Raw genomic sequence first — 20447 nt, forward strand, 5'->3', positions numbered from 1 at the left:
ACCCAACATCCTTGCATAAGTTGATCTTCCTGGGCTAGATTTCCAACCACAGGCTCTGTCCCAAGCAACTTTTGGTTCAGTTTCCTCCTGGCCAATCAGTCTCTTTAATTTAATGTTCCAGTATACTGTATACATTTTCCTGAGCATTCAAACCCTCTGGTGCTCAAATCTCAATTGCGTTATCCTTGAATACTCCACTTTTTTATAGATGTTGCCCATTCTCTTCTAATGAATTTTCTTCTAGAACATTGATTGTCCTGGTTTTATTCATCACCGGCTTTGTATTCTGCATTTTGAAGAGGCAGCAGAGTATGATCTTACTCATAATAATACAATTAGTTAATATTTATTCAATGCTTATTATGTGCTAGGCACATTTCTAAACATTTTACATATGTCAAATCATTGAGATACTCACAGGTCTGTGAGGTTGGTATTATAGCTAAAACTATTTTAAGGGCTTTCCGTCAGGGTAAACCCTGGTTCAGCTGTACATCAGTTGGGAGACCATGGGCAACTCACCCTCTCTGTGCCTCAGTCTCTTCATTGATAAAATAGTGGCTGCCTCATAATGTTGTTGTACTAAATGAGATAAGACCAGTCAAATGCTTAGAACGATGCTTGGCACGTAGTAGCATTCAATAAATTTTAGCTATGCTTATTATCTATTTTTACTCCTTTTCCTCCAGAAGGGGTTTTCTGTTGAGTGGCTGTGTGCTTCTGGGATAGCTGTGTGATTCTTCTGGGTCTCTTTTTCCTCAGCACCAAAGCTGTCAAAACATGGGATTCTGGTGAAGATTGAATGGAGGTAACGCATGGAAAAGGCTCAGTGCAGAGCTGGACATTGAGTAAATTCTTGTTAGTGATTATGAGTGTTTTGTTAAGGCATTCCTGCCTCATTCTCACAACCTCATTGATTCTTGACCAAATGATGTTCCTTCTTTTTTGAAACTGAGACATAATTGACATACAACATTGTGTAAGTTAAGGTGTATGGTATGTTGATTTGGTACATTTATGTATTGCAACATGATTACCACCTTAGCATTAGCTAATAACTCTATCACCTATCATTTCTGTTTTTTGTGGTGAGAACAATTAAGATTTCTTCTCTTAGCAACTTTGAAGTTTATAGTTACAGTATTGTCTTGTTGCGCATTAGAGCTCCAGAACTTGTTTATCTACTAGTTGCAAGTTCGTATCCTTAATTTTATTTTTCTTTAATCTTTAAAATACCGACAGCATCCTCCATGCAGTCTCCTGCTTAACATTTTTTCTCCCTTCTATCAAGAGCCTGAGCTATGTTCAGTTTTTCCTTTCACCAGTTTCTTGTTTCCTCCCTTCTCATCAGTAAAATACACTTGCATTTTTATAACACCTTTTTCTGGTACCTCTCACCACTCCAATGCTCTGTTTTCTGTTTGGGTCCAAGCAATGAGCTGAGTTTGCAATCAGTAGATGCCTCCAAGCTTGACCAGTGTGGCCAGCATTCCAAGGAAGCACCAGGGAGGATGTCAAGGATGGAAAGAAATTTAAAATATCAAAGTGCATTCAAAGGTGATGGTAGGTTTTTAACTTCCTGTCTTTAACTGAGATTTTTCTGCTCACTTTTGAATGTGTGAAATGCAATGGTGACCACTAACATTGCTTTACCATCTCTTTCCTTCATCTATTCTTCATCATCAATATCTGCTATTTCCTCTTTCTTCTCCAAGTTAGGTCCCCCCCTCTTTTATAAAGTGAAGAAAAAGAAACCTCATTAGATAGTTTCCTTAGTTATATTTTGAGGTTAGAATTTCTTTGTGTCTTTAACCAAAGTTTAAGCCAAGAGTTAAAGTTTGCTTCTGTCTTTTGAATACTGTTACCAATTAATAACTATAATTCATACATTTTAAAATCCAATTCTTTACATTATATTTTAATCTACTTACCTATTTTGAAACTCAGTTTTCCTTGGAGCAAAATGGTACAATAACACTTTATTGTGGAATGTGTTTAAAATGAATTAATTCAGGTCTATAAAGTGAATTGAATTCAACTGGACTACTTAAAGGCCACTTTGAGTAAAACTGTCACCATATTTTACAACTTGAAACATAATTCTTTCTCCAAAGCAGGTTAATTCATAGGTAGTAATTCCAGATCACTGGCTTTATCTACATAACTCCTCAGGCCCCATCTCACCTTTTCACCATCTCAAGGCCTCACTTGCTCAGACTTTACCAGCTATGGGTTTGTTGAGTCATCTAATTGAAGGACAGAGAGCCACTTTTTTCCCACACCCTCAAATTTATATTGTTAAGAGCGTGTAAATATCAAATTCATTACCAATGCACATTTAGGATTTACAAGCAGCCTCATGAGAGTGATATTTACCACCTTTACAGAGAACTTATATTCAACATATATCAACAGTTATAAAAAATGTTATGATATAGGAGAGTTCTCTCTTAGGAAGCACAGGTCTGGGTTTAGGTACAGTTCACCCAATATTCAATTAGGTGACCTTGTGTTGATGATGGATCCCAGTCTCCTCAGCTGTGAAATGGGAAGAATAATATCACTTCTAGTATCTTTATAGGAATAGTGTGACAATTCATTAACGTAAATTATGTGGGTGAAATGTTGTAACTCACAAATGACTAAGCCTATCACAAGTACAATTAGGACCACCTACTGTAATCTATATGTACAAAGCAAATTGAAGATCTGAATGAATTACCCACCCACCCCCTTTTTTTCCTGTCATGCTACCAACTGAGATATTGATCAGATATCTAGGACAGAGTGCTTTAAAAATATTTTTGGCTTGTACTTTCTCAATAAAACCTCAATTCTCTATTTCAGGCCTTATGTTCCATCAGTACCTGAAATATTTACTTCTGGAGTCTTGCTCAACTATTTCCAGGAAGAAAGAGGCCTATAAACGAATTTCGAAGTTATCTTCAACAAAATCTAACTTGTTCTTCTTTACATAATATAAATTCCATTTAGTTGTTAGTTTGTTCTTTCCAGAAGGGACGTTCAATCTAATTGGCCATTTTAGAGTGAAGATTCTTTCCCCAGAGAGGAGAGCAGACCTCTCCTTATCTCTAGTGCATGAGTTTGCATAAAAATAGTGGCAGTACAGCTGCTGGGAGGCCTTTCACGCTCCCCTAAAGGACCGTCCTCTCTGAATGTTGGTGTAGTCTCATCCAGACAGAAAGGCCACCAGAGGACAGAATGTGGAAACTCCCTACTCAGGAAATCTGTTTGTATCCAAGATTTTGGAAACTTCAATATCAGAGAACCTTGTACCAAGACAAGAAAGATCTTAATCATGTTTCTTCTTAAGTTTTTAAAAGCTTATTCTTGTTAGGGATATTGGAAACAAAGTGGATACTTCTGTGAACTCTGAAAATGTGTAAAATCCTTTTAATTTTATTTTTTTAAGCAAAGTAATTTTTAAAAAAGGGGGAGTGGTAGGAAAGAAGAAAGAACAACACTCACCAAATTCAATAAATAGCACAGAGAACTCTACTCAATAGAGTTATCAATTTTGACAAGATAATTTCAATTTATGTGCAATGAACAGGAATTTGGGGACTAGGTGTGAATGTCATCTGTCCCCCCAATTTATGACTGAATAAAATTCCATTGTATGTATATATATCACAACTTCTTTATCCATTCATCCATAGATGGACACTTAGACTGTTTCCATATCTTGGCTATTGTAAATAGTGCTGCTATGAACACAGGGGTGCAGACATCTCTTCAAGTTAATGTTTTTGTATCCTTTGGATATATTCCCAGAAGTGGAATTGCTGGATCATAGGGTAGCTCTGTTTTTAATTTTTTTGAGGAACCTCCATACTGTTTCCCATAGTGGCTGCACCAATTTACATTCCCAACAACAATACACAAGTGTTCCCTTTTCTCCACTTCCATGCCAATGTTTGTTACTGCTTGTCTTTTTGATGATGGTGGCTGGCCAGTTCTTGTCTTAATTCAAAAACTGGATTCTTAACATTATTCTATTTTCTGCTCATCCTTTTCAGTTGCCCACTCCATCTAGCCCACTCTCTCAACCCTCACTTTTCAGGACCCACCCCCAAACCTGCTGAAACTGTCTTTTAAAAAAATCCTAGATGACTCTGATGATCACCTCATCTCTCAGTGTTGTTCCCGATCTTCTTTATTACCATGAGTTTCCACTCTCTGTATTTCATTTACCTGCACCTTCCAGATATTGGGCGAGGGAGGAAAACGTGGAAAGACCAAGTGGTCAGATATCATGAGACAGAACAAGAAGAAGAAAGATTGGGCTGAAATGATCATTTCAACAGCTGTGGAATCTGAGAAAAGGAATAAAAGATGGAACCAGCAGTCCACGGAGACACAGAACAAACAGATGATAGAAGCAGATGTCAGGGTACTGATTAGCAGAGATTTCACTTGGGAAAGCAATATAGGCAGTGGTGGTGGTGGGGTTATAACACCTGCGGTTACTGTTACAGATTTGGGACTATAATTCATATCTAAAGCAATCTCTTTAGTTTGAAGATAGGTCACTCACAAAGTATTTATTTGTTTGCTGATCCATGTGTTCTATGCCAAGTAATTCTATGCAGAAACGTTCTTTTCACTCCAAATACATTTGCAGAAGTTCCTGTGTAAACATATTCTTTGCTACATACATGTCTATATTTATAATTTTACCTGTCTACATTTATAATTTTACCTTTCATTTTAACTGTAAAAATTTCAAATGATCCCAGGCCCCACAGCAAGGCTTATTGCTAATACTGTTCTCCTGGGTTAATATTAAGCCACTGATGAATGCTTTCTGGATGCCTCTGTCCAGTCAGCTGTGCACCCACTGAATAGTTGTGTGGTTTAGATTAGATCTCCCCAGTTTGTTGATGAGAATGTCAGGTAGGACAGAATCAAAGGCTTACAGAAGTCTAGAGAGATTACATCTATTGCATCCTTTTTATCTACAAGGCCTGTCACTCTATCATAGAAGGAAATTAAATTGGTTTGCCATGATTTGTTCCTCTAAAAGCCATGGTGGTTGCTACCCAGTCCGTTATGTTCTCCTAGGTGATTGCAAATTGATCATTTTGATGATTTATCTTAGTAACTTCCCTGGCACTGTGTTTTAAGCTGACCAATATTTCTTTTTCCTTCTTTTAAAGATGGACTTGCATTTACCTTTTTCTCTTCTTCAAGTATTTTCCTTGACATGTATACATTTTTAAAAAAATCATGGCCAGTTGAGGTCTGACAACATATTCTAAAACATTGGTTCATATATTGTTACAATCTGTCATTTGTGTAATTTTCAACAATTGGCTATTAATTCAGCCTATATTAATTCATTCCATCTATTACTCTATTGAGTCACTTACTCAATGTTTATTGAGAATCTAGGACCTGAGAAAGCAATAAATATATCAACAGTGAATTTATAAGCCCCTTGAGAAATTTATAGTCAAGCGCAAGAGACATACAGATAAAGAGATTATTATAATACAGTGCTGGAAGCACTGTAATAGGGGTGAGTAAGACGGAACACCTACAATAGGCATTTACTCCAATAAATCAGGGAAGCTTCCCAGAGGAGGTAGTGTCTAAACTGAGTTCTCATGGCTGAGCTGGAATTCGTAGGTGTTAGGGAAAGTGATAGGAAGAGAAAGAGTAGGACAGACAGAAAGGGATTCTAGGCAGAGGGAGTCAAATTTACAAAGATAAGCTGTGAGAATGTAGTGAGTTTGGGGACTCATGGCGTGGCAGTTCAGTAGGGTTAGAACAGAGACTCTCTGCTTCTAGGTACTGGGGAAGCAGGTCTGTGATGGAGGTGAAGAGGGTGGGGCTGGCAGACATGAAGATCTTGAAAGGCAACAAAGTCAGCTTGGGATTCTTCCTGAGGGCCAGGGAGGGTATTCAAGCCTCATTCAGTGAATTTTTAAAAGAGTGCCTATCATTTTAATAATATGGATGGTCTTAAGTACCAGAAGGAGATAGAAAAAAACTTTAGGATATAGTCTCACTCCTAAAGTACCTTGCAAATTACTCAAGGTGTAAGTACTTATAGACACAATACAATTAAAATACAAATTAAAATACAATGTAAGTCGTTTAAGGAAGGGCTCAATAGGTCTCTCAGAGGAGTTACTGGGACTTCAGAAAGAGCAATCTTGAGCTTGGGTTGACCTATTTTATTTAAATTAAGATAAAGTAAGAAGTATCTCTGACTTCAATTATTTGGGAAGGTTCCAAACAGCACACATTCAAATTATAAATGATACTTGTATTCCTACAATTGTTCACTCCCAGCCGAAAACTTAGTTTGCCAATGTTCTTAGTCCCCACTGCCATAGTAACAACTGAAAAAGAGAAGACAAAGGCAAGTACGAAAAGGGTTATTTTTTTCTTCTGCTAATGGTAAATAGTTCAAACCAACCCCCCTGTTAGTTGGAAAAAACAGTTTTAAAAGTCTGCTTGAATGCACTGGAGAGAGAAATAGGAGATGGATTACTAAGCCAGGGTTTGGGGGAGGATGAAAATTTAGGGTAATAACCTCAATATTGGGAGTTGTTTTTAACCCTACTGTTTTCCCTTCTTTCTCTCCCAAATATCAAGGGAGCAAGTAGCACTTTTGACAGTCTTGCGAGGCTCAGAAACAGGAATTGATGAACAGATATGGACACCTGTGAACAACTGTTACTCTAGTGAAGATCCTGAGGGCTGCATCATGGGAATATGGATGAATCAGGAGTAGGTTCTATAACCAGAGAAGCTCAGCTTTGTACCATCTCAGTCCACAATATCAGATTAAGAGTTTCCTGGAGTATTAGTACTTCTGGGCACCTTTCAGACTCGAACAAATAGATCCTTTCTGGAGGAAGATAACATCAATCTTGGTCTTAAGTTTTTTCTAGAACAATCGGAACACGAGGAGATAAGACAACATGAAGGAAAACCAGCAGAGGTATCAGATAACAGAAATAAACCGTGGGTGCTCCAGATATTGTAGTGTTGAAAGATAGACCTTAGTGGAGCTTTACCTTCTTTGTTCAAAGAGATAAAAGATAATTGAGAACTTTGATAGAGAACTGGGAAATGTAGCAAGAATTCAAATAAAAATTCTAGAATCGAACTAAAGTATCTGAAAATGATCATATATGTTTTTTTGTTTTTTTTAAATTTATTTATTTTTGGCTGTGTTGGGTCTTCGTTTCTGTGCGAGGGCTTTCTCTAGCTGCGGCAAGCGGGGGCCACTCTTCATCGCGGTGCATGGGCCTCTCGCTATCGCGGCCTCTCTTGTTGCGGAGCACAGGCTCCAGACGCGCAGGCTCAGTAGTTGTGGCTCTTGGGCTTAGTTGCTCCGCGGCATGTGGGATCTTCCCAGACCAGGGCTCGAACCCGTGTCCCCTGCATTGGCAGGCAGATTCTTAACCACTGCGCCACCAGGGAAGCCCCATATATGGTTTTAATAGCAACTTATTTTTAGGTTAGATAGTGGTAAGATACAGCTGAGCAAAGATAAAGAGGATCATGATGCAGATTCAAGAAGCCCTATGAACTTCAAGCAAGATAACTAAAAAGAAAACCTCACTTAGGTATATCATAAAAATCTTACAGCCAGTCACAGCCAGAGGGGACAAAAAGGAGACAGGTTGCCTTTAAAAGAATAACAATTAGATTGACAACTGAGTTCGCAATAGAAAAAAAACCCAAAAGACAATAGAATGATATATTTAAAGTGCTGAAAAAAAAATAACTGGCAACCCAGGCATCTATACCCTCTGAAAATATCTTTCAGGAGTAAAACATATTTTCAGACAAAAGTGGAGATAATTCATCATCAATAAAACAGCAAGATAGATCTACTTATAAGATTGTTCTCCAAGTCAATGGAGTAATCAAAAATAAAATAGATGTTTTGAATTGAATTCAAATGAAAACACAAGATAAATTTGTGGGATGGAGCCAACTGGAATTTAGAGGAAAACTTATAGCATTTAGCAACAAATTAAAAAGAGTTTACACAGTTTTTCAATTTATGGTAATTCATTGAGTTGTATATTTGTATTTTGTGTGTTTTCTATATATGTGTTAGATTTTGCAATTAATTTTTTTTTTTAAGTGGTGGGAGAAAAGAAGCTACAAAAATCAGGAGTATCTTAAGTAGAAGTGACCTTGGTGGTAGATTTCTAAGTAAGCCCTAAACTATCTTCTCCCCACACCAGCTGTTTGCTTTCCACCTCCTTCTGAACTATTACATGTAATTTCACCAATTACAGCTTTATTCTGGCATATTAAGTATCTTTTGTAAAAATGCAAATACCTCTGGTAGTTTGAAGGGCTGTCGTCACAAGTCTCTTATTTCCAGATCCCAGAATTCTGCCTAACAAGCCTACAATGATTCATTTTCATTTTACAGGATAAATTGTATAAATTTACAGGATAAATTTCCCGACCTAAACAGGGACTTAGCTGTCATTTATAATATTGTTTCTGTAGAGATTAAATTCAGATTTAAATTCCAAAACAAAGTATTGGAATATGATCTATTTGTCATTTGGGGAATGCATATAAGGGAGAATTGATAGGATTTGAATTTGGATTAACTGGACTAAAGTTTTATTTCTACAAATTATTAGCTACTTTTACTCTGAGAAAATTGTTATGCATTTATGAGACTCAGTTCCCTCATTTGTAAAATGTGGGTATACATAGCTATCCCCAAAGATGTTATGGGGCTCAAATGAGAGAAGACACTATATAAAGGTGAGAAATAAAGATTTAAATTCATAACAGTAGGAATACAATTGGATGTAAGAGATAAAACAGACTAATAAGAATGTCACGTAGGACTAAACCATTACTCCATTTAGCTGGTATTCCATCTCTCACACTGTCAGTATTTTGAGCAATAGCCCCTTCATTAAATCCCTCTATTATTCTCAAAGTCTCAGAAAATATCCATGGAGTATTTCTCACGTAACTTGTGTAAACCTTTATGAATTGATCATCCATATTTTCGGCTGAACTCCTAATCCGTAATTTCCACGAGTGAAAAGATAGTGCCTGGCATATAATCAATCCCAAATATTTGTGGAATTTGTTAAAAAAAAACCTCTTCTTGAACCTCTTTATATCTACAACCTGAACAACATCTTGAGACGGAATGATCTAAGTCCTATCTGCCAACTAAAGTGTGTACTTTTATTTGTCCTATGACCACCTTGTATGGATTTAGGATACTCTCCTTAGCATTAGGATATAAGAAAAGTGACCCACATCATTTGAAGCCATACTGACCATTAAGGAAGGTTTTGAGAATTTTTCTTTGAAGTCCTCAAGCAAGAGGCTACATATATCTCCTGACTTTTTTACATACAATGCTTGGCATTTTAAAAAATAGAGATGATACTTATTGAATGATCATAGACTTTATAAAGTCCTAAGCCCCTATGGTATGATAAAAAATGTCATGTCTAATTTGGTTCTATTTGCCCATTTTGATTGCCATCCCCGTGACACTGGGTGACTCTTAGCCAGGATGAGGAGGTGCACTGTCTGTTGATAATCACTTCACACAAGTCAAAGCTTTCTGGCCCCTGAGGCAAATAATTCCATGACCTTGTCCCCCTTATCTCAGTGCCAACAAAGCCACTGGCAGTGCCACAGACATTCAGAAGCTGGAGAGGACTGGGGGCCACACGGATACTTTGTCAAAATAAAATTTACCCTTTCTAGCAAGAGCAGTAGCTGTATAATTATGTGAAATTAAAATACAAATATTTAGATTTTCCATTTCTCTAAAATTTCTGTTTCACAGTGTCTGGTGCAAAGCATCTAAACCCATGCATAGATCTTTGAGACGGTTTAAGACGCTCTTCTCCTTGCTGTGAGTGGGCAAAGGAAAGGTGACCATACACTGTGGCTTAGAATCTCTGAAGCAGAGATAGTATCAAAGATTGAATTAGCTACGTAGGCTTTGGGGCTCTGGTCCTGAGAACCATTTGGACAAATAGAAGAATCAATAGGAGATTTCCCAAGTGGTCCATCCCCCCAGGAATTTTCCAGCTGTCTTTACGGAGCTCTTCCTAGAGATCTTTCAATAGGTTATTTAATTTAATATTTAAATTTAAATCAGAGGGATACTTAACTCTTGGGTCAGGTCCTTACTTTGAGGACTAAATTAATCGAAAGCCAAGACATGTTACATTATCTAGATCCCTTGAATCCACAACGGTATATCTTTTCTATCATACAATAATTTTTTTATATGAGAAAAAAATCTCAATGTATTGATTACTCTCTCCACGGTGGATAGTTTATTTTTTAGCTAAGGAATGAGAGGGAGCTGGGTGAGTGTATAGAGAGCTGCCTCTTGGGTGGTTATAGTTTTTGTATCTTTCCTGGAGATTTTTATTTTCTGGTTTCGCTCACACTGACAAAGAAATAACCCGGTTGTGGTTCTATTGTCGTGGGTCCCAAAGGTCAGGATGGCTTGTAGATAGAAGCACAGTTGGTTTCGTGGTGACCCAAAATTATCCTGGACTTCAAAGGACTTCCTCTTCTCTCTGCATGAAGAACTCTTGAAAGAGGTCCTTTTTCCTTTTACAAGGTGAATGCTTCAAAGCACGTGGGAGGAGTATTTCCTTCTCGGTGTTTACCTTTCAAAGGTGAGGAGTTCATAGACGGTTCCCTGTTTGTACAGTAGAATCTAATCACTGGCTTGGAGGCGAAGGCTCTCCTCTCCCCTGTTCTACTGTCAGGAGTTTCCCTGCTCATTTTTCACTTACTGATGCACTAAAGAAGCTGTGCCAGGAACCAAAAATAGCTGCATTCAATTTCTCTGGAATATATTTCTGTCAATGTGGTATATCACCCAAAAAAAGAACTCTGTTCTGTTTTCAAAGCCTTGCTTTCTTTCGCAGGATGTTCACTTGAATGACCAGAAATGACAGGCGAAGTGGATGAGTGGGGAAGTGCACACATTTTCTCCTGGGCGAAGAAAGACTCTAGAGCAAGGTAACACTGGTCACGTATTCACGTGGATTTATCCATCCAGTTGAGTAGGAACCCTCACTTAAGAAAACCCAGGGATGCTTCCTACAAGACATCCAAAAGTGCACAACGTGGGGCAAAAATTGCTTTGGAGACCCACTGAAATTGCATTCAGACCCTGTGGTGCATCATTTTATACCATTTATAACCTATATTTTCTGCCCTAGGAAGCTCTGTGAGGGTGAGGGCAGGAATTGTACCTTGTTAGTCTAGAAATTTCCTTTCAGGAATAGAACAATGAATTGGACTTTAATAGAATTTTTTTAAAAGTGTTTTTTGCATTAATATGGAAAAATCTCTAACTTTGAGTGAAACTTTACTTTTGGAAAACAGATAAAAAGTATTGGAATAGAGTCTGGTAAAATAAATGATCAATCTTTGTAATATTATTTAGCAAAAGTAACACATAAATAAAAAATAATGGAGATATATCTATATCTATATCTTTCTCTCTCTCTCTCTCTATAGATATATATCATGATCATGGTAAATAAAAGAATATCACACTTGGGGAAAACCGATCAAAGAAAACCCACCAAAATGTTAATATTAGAGCAATGGGATTATGAACAAATCTTTATACATTTATTAGAAAAAAATCGATTCATGTTTAGAAAAAAATAATGAAGCATTTTCTTTGGCAATTAATACAAATCTCTGCCTGAGGGAAATTATAAGCAAGATCAAAACTATTTTAGGCAATGGAAACATCATTGCACAAATTTCTTAAAACTAGGATAAAGATAGCTGTTGTTTATTGGAAAGCTACCACATTCCAAGTACATTGTTCTATGCTGCATGCAAATGATCTCTAATCTAGAAAATACCTTACAAGGTGAATACTTTAATTTTAATTTCCATTTTACAGAAACTGAAGGGTAGAAAGATGAAGTGACTTGCCTGAGGTCACACCATGGTATCTGGGGTTGATGACCTTTGACTCTGAAGCCCGTGATCTTTCAGTGACACCAGAAAGCCGCTTTTGGTGTCCGCTCAGGCTCTCCATTGGCTAAAGGCAAACGCCCTGACATTGGACGCCTGTTATAGCCTGACCCCAGCTAACCTCATTCTTACCTTATTTCCCCTTCTCTGCCCGTATTCTTTCTCCTGCTCAGCCCCCTTTCCTGCATCGTCTGCAGCGTCCTCCGCGCTCTTCATCCTCGTCCAGCCAACTCAAGGTCTCCGAAGCCATAAGCAATCCCGGACCTCTCCAGTTTGCTGGAATCGTGCCTCCCTTTGAATTTTTGATGACTCTACTATTCACTGGGCATCTGCTTTTTGGTGGCTCTTGTATTTTTTCATATCATTATTCAATATTTTATGTATAAATGTTTCTCTTTACAGCTAGAATTTTCTCTTTTTGAGTCAGGTTTACACATTTCATTTATTTTTGCATTTATCGTGGCACAGCGTAAAGGTTAAGAGAACAGAACCTGGAGTCTGGAAGTCAGTGGCTCCAACACTTTTTAACTGTGTGGCCTTGAACAAGTGATTTCATTTCTCTACATCATAGTTTCCTCATCTGTAAACTGCAGCTAATAATACCGACCACTTCATTGATTAGTTGGGAGGATGAAACAACATAGTAAATGTGAAGCATTCATGAGGCATTGAAAGCGCCCCTTAAATATTATTAGTATCATCATCATCACTAATGGTAATATTCTTATTAGCCAAAAAAAAAAAAAAAAAGAATATAGGAAACTACATAATAATAAGAGAGCAAACAAAACAACCCACAAATCTTTTCTTATCTCTTTATATCTTTTCAATGGGCATAGGTCTCTCTGTTTTATTCAAAAAATAATTTACAATGGCCTGTTACATCCATGTTTTTTAACACAGTGCTAAATGTTTAAAAAGCATTTGCTACATATTTGCAAAACGCATATGAATAATGTGGCTACTCTCAAAGAGTAACCAAAGTAAGAGAAAAAAAAAAAAAACAGAAAAAAAGGAAACAGAAAATGGGAATTTTTTCTCTCTCTCTTTTTTTAATCTTTTAGCTGCACCACACAGCATGTGGGATCTTAGTTCCCGGACCAGGGATTGAACCCACATCCCCTGCATGGGAAGTGTGGAGTCTTAACCACTGGACCGCCAAAATGTCCATCAACAGAGGAATGGATAAAGAAGATGTGGTACATATATGCAATGAAATATTACTCAGCCATAGAAAGGAATGAAACTGGGTCATTTGTAGAGACGTGGATGGACCTAGAGTCTGTCATATAAAGTATGTCAGAAAGAGAAAATCAAATATCATATATTAACGCATATATGTGAAATCTAAAAAAATGGTTTAGATGATCTTATTTGCAAAGCAGAAATAGAGACACAGAAGTAGAGAACAAATGTATGGATACCAAGGGGGAAGGGTGGGTGGGATGAATTGGGAGATGGGGATTGACATATATACACTACTGATACTATGTCTAAAATAGATAACTAATGAGAACTTACTGTATAGAACAGGGAACACTACTCAATGCTCTGTGGTGACCTAAATGGGAAGGAAATCCAAAAAGGAGGGGATATATGTATACATATAGCTGATTCACTTTGCTGTGCAGTGGAAACTAACACAACATTGTAAAGCAACTATACTCAAATAAAAACTAAAAAAAAAAAAAAAAGAAAATGGGAATTTTCAGTATAACTTTACGGTTGGTATTGGAACACTGATGGGTTGAAAAATTGAGGCAGACCTGCGCAAATTAATAACAATAGGTGCGGGGAGGGGGAAGGGGTGATTCTTGAGAGTTGTGGTCTTTTCAAACGAGCAGTTACTTCATTGCGGAGTGATTCACCAGGAAACAGGTAGGACTCCGTTGATATGCTGACTTATATATTGGAGTTAGTCAGTGACTCACATATGTCTCTCTTGGGGGGATTCTAGTTTGTGGCTAATGTTTCCAAGCTAATAGATGATTCTCAAACATTTCCCCAAGAATCAAGATGCTCAATGATGCAAACCCACCCCTTAAGAACTTTACTGGACAAAATCAATGACCTAAGCACACTTCTCCCCTGTGTGTACTATGAGCGGTACCCTGTGGATGGATTTCAATGTCAAACTCAACATTTTAAAAAAGGTTACAGCCCAAAGTGATTCTGTTTTGACTCAAAAGCAAAACTGCCCAGCATCGCAAGAAGACAAGAAAACAGCTTTGGAATTTCTCAGCCTTCAGTTTCCATCTGCACTTGGGTGCCTGTGGGTTTGTTCTGCTTAAGGCTTACGCCTGAGGTTTTACTCCATCTGTGAATGGCAGAAGGAAGGGACAAGTTTAGGTTACAATAATGAGCAATGAGGGTGATCAGTCAATTCTCCTGGCTGTTACTGAAAACAGTCAAGTATTTAAAATACCAATCTGGGGCTTCCCTGGTGGTGCAGTGGTTGAGAGTCTGCCTGCTAATGCAGGGGACACGGGTTCGAGCCCTGGTCCGGGAAGATCCCACATGCCGCGGAGCAACTGGGCCCGTGAGCCACAACTACTGAGCCTGCGCGTCTGGAGCCTGTGCTCCGCAACAAGAGAGGCCACGAGGGTGAGAGGCCCGCGCACCGCGATGAAGAGTGGCCCCCACTCGCCGCAACTAGAGAAAGCCCTCGCACAGAGACGAAGACCCAATGCAGGCAAAAATAAATAAATAAATAAGTTAATTTAAAAAAAAAAAAGAAAACTGTAAATTAAAAAAAAAAAAAAAATTAAAATACCAATCTGAATTGCAGGGGGTTCTTACAATGGTAGACTTACAAGAACCAGAAACCACTGTGCATTCAATCCTGGGTGTGCTTGAAGAACACCAATAGTTGGAGAGCTGTCTTTCCCACGTTAAATTGTTATATTATGCAGAATTGCTTCCACCGTTCCTGTCGATGGGTAGGATGCCAATAACATAATTTATGACAAGTTAAACAACACACATAATACGTCAGTGAGAAAGAACTCACATGACAAATGCCCCCTAAACAGAACACATGGGTTTTTCTAATCAATAAGAGGCCAAACAATTTCAGAAATAATACCAGCCATCACTTAATGGAAGCTGCTATGTGCCAGATACTTTACGGGACAGCTGATCGTCACTATAGAGCCACCCTCCTAAATGGAGAGTCTGGTGGTGTCACCATTCCATGGCTTCTCATTGTCTTCAGGACATGAACCTAACTCAGCCTGGTGGGAAATGCCGCCCTGGATCCGAATGCTTCTCACCTGTCCGCCATCTGGAACTCAGTCTCCTCCCGCCCACTCACTCCAGCCTCACCCCTGACCTCTCTCCTCCCGTCTGCTGGTCCCTTGCCAGCCACCCCTGTGCCCTGTTCTGACTTGTCTCCCCGCCGTGTTCTGATGTCCTCTCTGCTCTTCCCTGGACCCATCCCTCCTTCCTAACGCAGACTTCTTTTTTAGACGCCCTCACCTCTGCAAAATCTTCCCTGTACATTCCTTCTTCTGAAGAACAATTGAGGTTTTTCTTCCACATGTCCCTGTAGCTCTTTTATTCCTTTGAGATACAATTGACATCTCACATTGTACTAGTTTTAGGTGTAGAGCATAATGATTTGATGTTTGGACATATTGCAAAATGATTCCCGGAATAAGTTTGGTGAACATCCATGGTCACACATCGGTCCATTTTTTTCTTGGGATGAGAACTTTAAGATCTCCTCTCTGCAACTGTCAAATATACAATACGGTACTGTTAACTATAGTCACCACGCTGTACATACATCCCCAGCACGTATTCATCTTATAACAGGAAGTTTGTACCTTTGGACCCTGCTCACCCATTGCTCCCACCCACCCTCCACCTTCCTCACTACGTCCTGTAGCTCTGTATTCACCCCCAGCCCCCGTCAGAGCACTGGGCACGTGGTAGCATAACTGCTTGTTTGCCTGTGGGTCTGTCCCGCCGTGGCACAGTCTACACAGAAGAGTTCAATAAATATTTGTCAATTAAATGCTCAAACGAACCCATGCCAGATAGATATTATCATCCTCATTTTATGGATGTGAAAACTTAAGCTTGGTGAGACTAAATAACTTGTTCTAAATCATGCAGTTAGTACATGGCAAGACTGATTGAAACTCAGATTTCTCTGCATCCCAAGCCCACTGGTCTGCATGACATCTCCACTAACCTCTGAGTTCAGAGGCAGCTGGACACGTAAAAATTGGTCACGATAAAACAGTTCGATTCTTCAGAAAACTGATACTCATTTCACAGAGGTAATTTAAATGAGTGAATGAATCAATGATGGCTCTATTTCGGGCTAACCAAAGACTTGAAAACGCAGATTGCATCTGATCTGTGACAATACTAATTCTAGAATTCTAGGAATTCTAGAATCCTGATGGTGGGAGGGGCTTTACAGGAAAAGGCACAGAATTCCTCTTGTGACAGCAGAATATTTCCACCCTGGTCGAAGGCTTCTGCCCACTCTGAACTTGCCACTCCCCACTGAGCAATGGGCTGGACGGTCTCCAGATTCTTCCAAGTCACCTTGCCAGCTGAAGCGTGCAGCATGGTGATGGTGCAACGTGATTAGCAGGAACTGAGGGCTTGCACTGTGAAGCAAGAAATTGGGGGTGGGGCAGGGTGGGACCTCTTCCCAATGGAACCCCTGATGGCCGTTCCTGGTCAAGCTTGTCTTCTAAGGCCACCTCTTTATTCGGAGTGGACAGACTTGGATTTCTTCTTTTTCTTTTCTTTTATATCCTGTTGCCTCCCAACAGTCTTTTTTCCTTCCCTTGGGAATTTGACTGTAGTCTTAATAATGGTGAAACAGAAAGGGATTTTCAAAAGATCTATTTCTACGACGCTGCCCCTTCCCTTTTCCTTCGTGCACATCGATGTGGTAAACATTTGCCTGCCTTTGTGGAGGAGAGATGGGTGGGTCTCTGGACATAAAACATCCTTTTTGTTTTGGTGTCTTTATCTGGGCGTTTCCACGTTGGGGGTGAGATGCAGCACTGCTGTGAGAGTGTGGGAGCTGGGCTGGGGTGTCAGGATGGAGCCTCTCGTTAAGTGGAAGTAGCTGTAGTGAGATTCGGGGAGGAAGAGCTCTCCCCGCCCCCTCCCTGTTCCGGCCACCTTCACCTGCGCTCTTGGCTACACTCTGGGCTGTCAGTAGGGTGAAGAGTGGGGTGAACGTAGGGATTCTGAATAGTGCAGGAGTAAGTGTTCCAAGTAAGGGTGTGAATGAATAGTTCTCATATTTTAGTAGGTTTATTACTAGGAGGTTGTTAAAATGCAGATTCCCAAGCTTTCTCCTTATGTTTCTGATTCAACACGTTCAGTGGGACCTAAGAATCTGAATTTTAAAAAATACCCCAGGTAATTCAAATATGGACTTATGTTCCAAACTTGGAAACACATTGGTTGTCCCGGCTTTTGAGATTCAAAAGTGACTCCGAGGCCTAAAATACTCATATGACCTTACACGCTTTTCTGTAACGCACGCAGGAAGTTACAGTCTATTAATTAAACAATAGCATTTAAATTAAAATATATACAGAGAACAAAATACCTATTTTTGTACATCTAAAGCAGATATAATTTATCTTATTGTTGAAAGTTCTACGGTAGTGTTGTGCTTTTGCTCCAAATAATTGGCATTGTGACATTCTACTATCTTCATTTTTTAATGGTTTAATATGATTTTTCTCCCCTGTTTCAGCTTCCTATTTAATCTGCTACTGCCTGTTAAATCTGCTTCCCTTCATGGCAAAGACTGAGGCTGCTTTTGTTAGATTAAACATTCTTTTTTTATCTGACCCAGCTTTCAGCTTCATCTACTTAGTTATATATCATTGGTTGAGTAACAGAAATTGCCAAGATGTCACCCAGTGGGAAAATCAATTCACGAAAGAAGGCCTAGTGCGGTGCGTTTACTATACGGCATCTCTTTTTCTTTTTCCAGGCATATCTGTCTCAGCACACCTGGGTATTCCTCCCCAGGGCTAAGGAGAAGTTTGAATTGCCCTGCTCTTAATTAGCAACCTCCCTTTCCCCTTCTATTACCGGTGAACATGATTCATTCTCTTGTCTATATTCCTAAGAAAGAGAGTCACTGAAAAAGGACGTTTTCATCACAAAATGAAGATTTGGCCGGTGGTGAGGTGCTTGAAGGAGAATTCCTCTCCATTGTTCTAGGAGGTTTTAAAAATCAACGTTTCTCATGATATGATCCAACATCCAACTAGGAGTGAGGAACTCTCCTGTTCCATGAATTTAGATGTTCCAAAGATACCTCCCCCCCCCCCCTTACATTTAGTACCTCCTAGCCTAGCCTTTGGTTTAACTCAGTGGGTCTTGATCTGTGTATATGATATTTTACAGAGGACATAGCACAGATAGCCTTCATCTAAAAAAGTCCTGAAATTTGCATATGTGTATATATGTGCCTTTTTGAGGAGGTGATTTTTCTTAACTTCCATGAGCTTTCTCTCTGTCTTCTCTATGACACCAAGAAGATTAAGAGCCATTGATGATACATCCTAACATGCTGGTCTATAAAAAATTAATCCTGAGTTGCAATAGTGGTATTTTTCAAGGAGACTCGGAGTTGATTTCCATAGGAAGCTAAATTTAAAGGGAAGTTTCTTCCTCCTCAAAACTCTTATTTGAGCAGGAACTGCAAGGTGATCCCCACCCCCTGAGCCTGAGGGGGCGTCTATCTCTGCATTAGATTCTGTGAAGTGGTCTGTGATCACCCACATGAACCAATTGCAGGGTGTTCAATGGTAATTAACTCTCACACTCCATTTTAAAGTAAAACTTTTTAAGTGCTTTCCGACTCTTGGTCAGTTCTTAAGGATGGGGAAGGAGAAAGTGGATAGTAGAAAGACAAAACATATAAAAATGTCTCCTACCCCTCTCCAATCCCATAAAACTTTCTGATATAAGGATTCTTTATTTTTTAATTTTTTAAATTAAAAAAAAATTTTTTGAATGGAATAATGGCATTTATTCATATAGTAATATTAAATGTACTGTATTCAGGGTTTTTTAATTTTATTTTATTTTTGTTCTCTTTTTTTATTTAACATCTTTGTTGGAATATAATTGCTTTACAATGGTGTGTTAGTTCCTGCTTTATAACAAAGTGAATCAGCTATACATATACATATGGATTATTTATTTTTAAAATCATACTATAGTCAAAAGGGCAGGTTAATGGCCCTTGCATAAAGGCAACACATTTTGGATGGATTGAAGAGAAATGGGAGATCTGAATGATCTCAACTTAATTTCATTATTATTTACTCGATGAGTTTACTAAGTTTTACCTTAAGAAAGTCATCTTGCATGCTCTATAAAATTTAGAGTGTGATAAAATCAAGTGCTTCAGTTTTCTCATCTCTAAAATGGGAATAATGATACTCTGTTTTGCACAGGATTTATGTGAGGATTCAATAAAATAATCCAAACACAATGTTTGGAACAGAGCTTTGTCTATATGTTCAAAGTTTGCCATGATTATATTATAATATCTGCTGAATAAAAAATTGAGAAATGTCAAACTGAGATGCTTAGATTAAGTTATCTTTCACTTTTTGTTTAATGTTCATTAGGTTTGAGTTTTTAATGCCTTGCTGGGTTTGGCTAAATATGTAGATGACAGATCTTAACTCTGCTTACATGCTGTATTTCTTCTTTATCCTTTTCTTCTCAGATATCCTCATGTTGATTTCATATTTTTCTGGAATTCTTATCTGTCCTGTGTTCAGTTTCTTCACCATTCTGTCCCTTATAGCTAAGGGATTTTTAAAAAATTGTTTGTCATCAAAACAGCCAAACATTTTGTGCTACTAAGTAAGCTATGATAGGTTTTATATTTTTCTGATAATATTTGCACTTAATTAGGGCCTCTTGAAAATTATGGGGTTTTGGGGGGGGGGTTCTATATTGACAGAAATTTGGGATGCATTGGGGAAGTTACTTTAAAGTCCAACAGGATGTTAAGTGTAAGGACTTTGTGGAAACACGGTTCTGCCCGCCCACGGGCATGTTGATCACACATCACAGAGATAGCTGGAGTCAGGCTCTGGTTCCAGTCTGCCTGGATTTTATATCCCAGCTCCAACTTTCAAGCTGAGTGACCTTGAACAAATTACTTAACCTCTCTGTGCCTACATTTTCTAATCTCTAAAAGAAAAAAAGGGTACCTACATCGGATGGTTGTTGTAAGAATCAAAGCCAATATAATGCAAAGCACTTAGAATAATCAGTACCTGATGCGTGTGCTTATATAAATGTTTGCTCTTATTTCTAGAACAATCCTAATTTCAGTTCTGTTTTCACAAGATACATTTCTAATCAGAGACTAATCCTTTGTCAAACCAACTACCTCAACTCTGAGTTCAGACTTATCGAGA

This window comes from Eschrichtius robustus, chromosome 1 (assembly GCF_028021215.1).
Source record: "Eschrichtius robustus isolate mEscRob2 chromosome 1, mEscRob2.pri, whole genome shotgun sequence".
NCBI classification, from domain to species: domain Eukaryota; kingdom Metazoa; phylum Chordata; class Mammalia; order Artiodactyla; family Eschrichtiidae; genus Eschrichtius; species Eschrichtius robustus.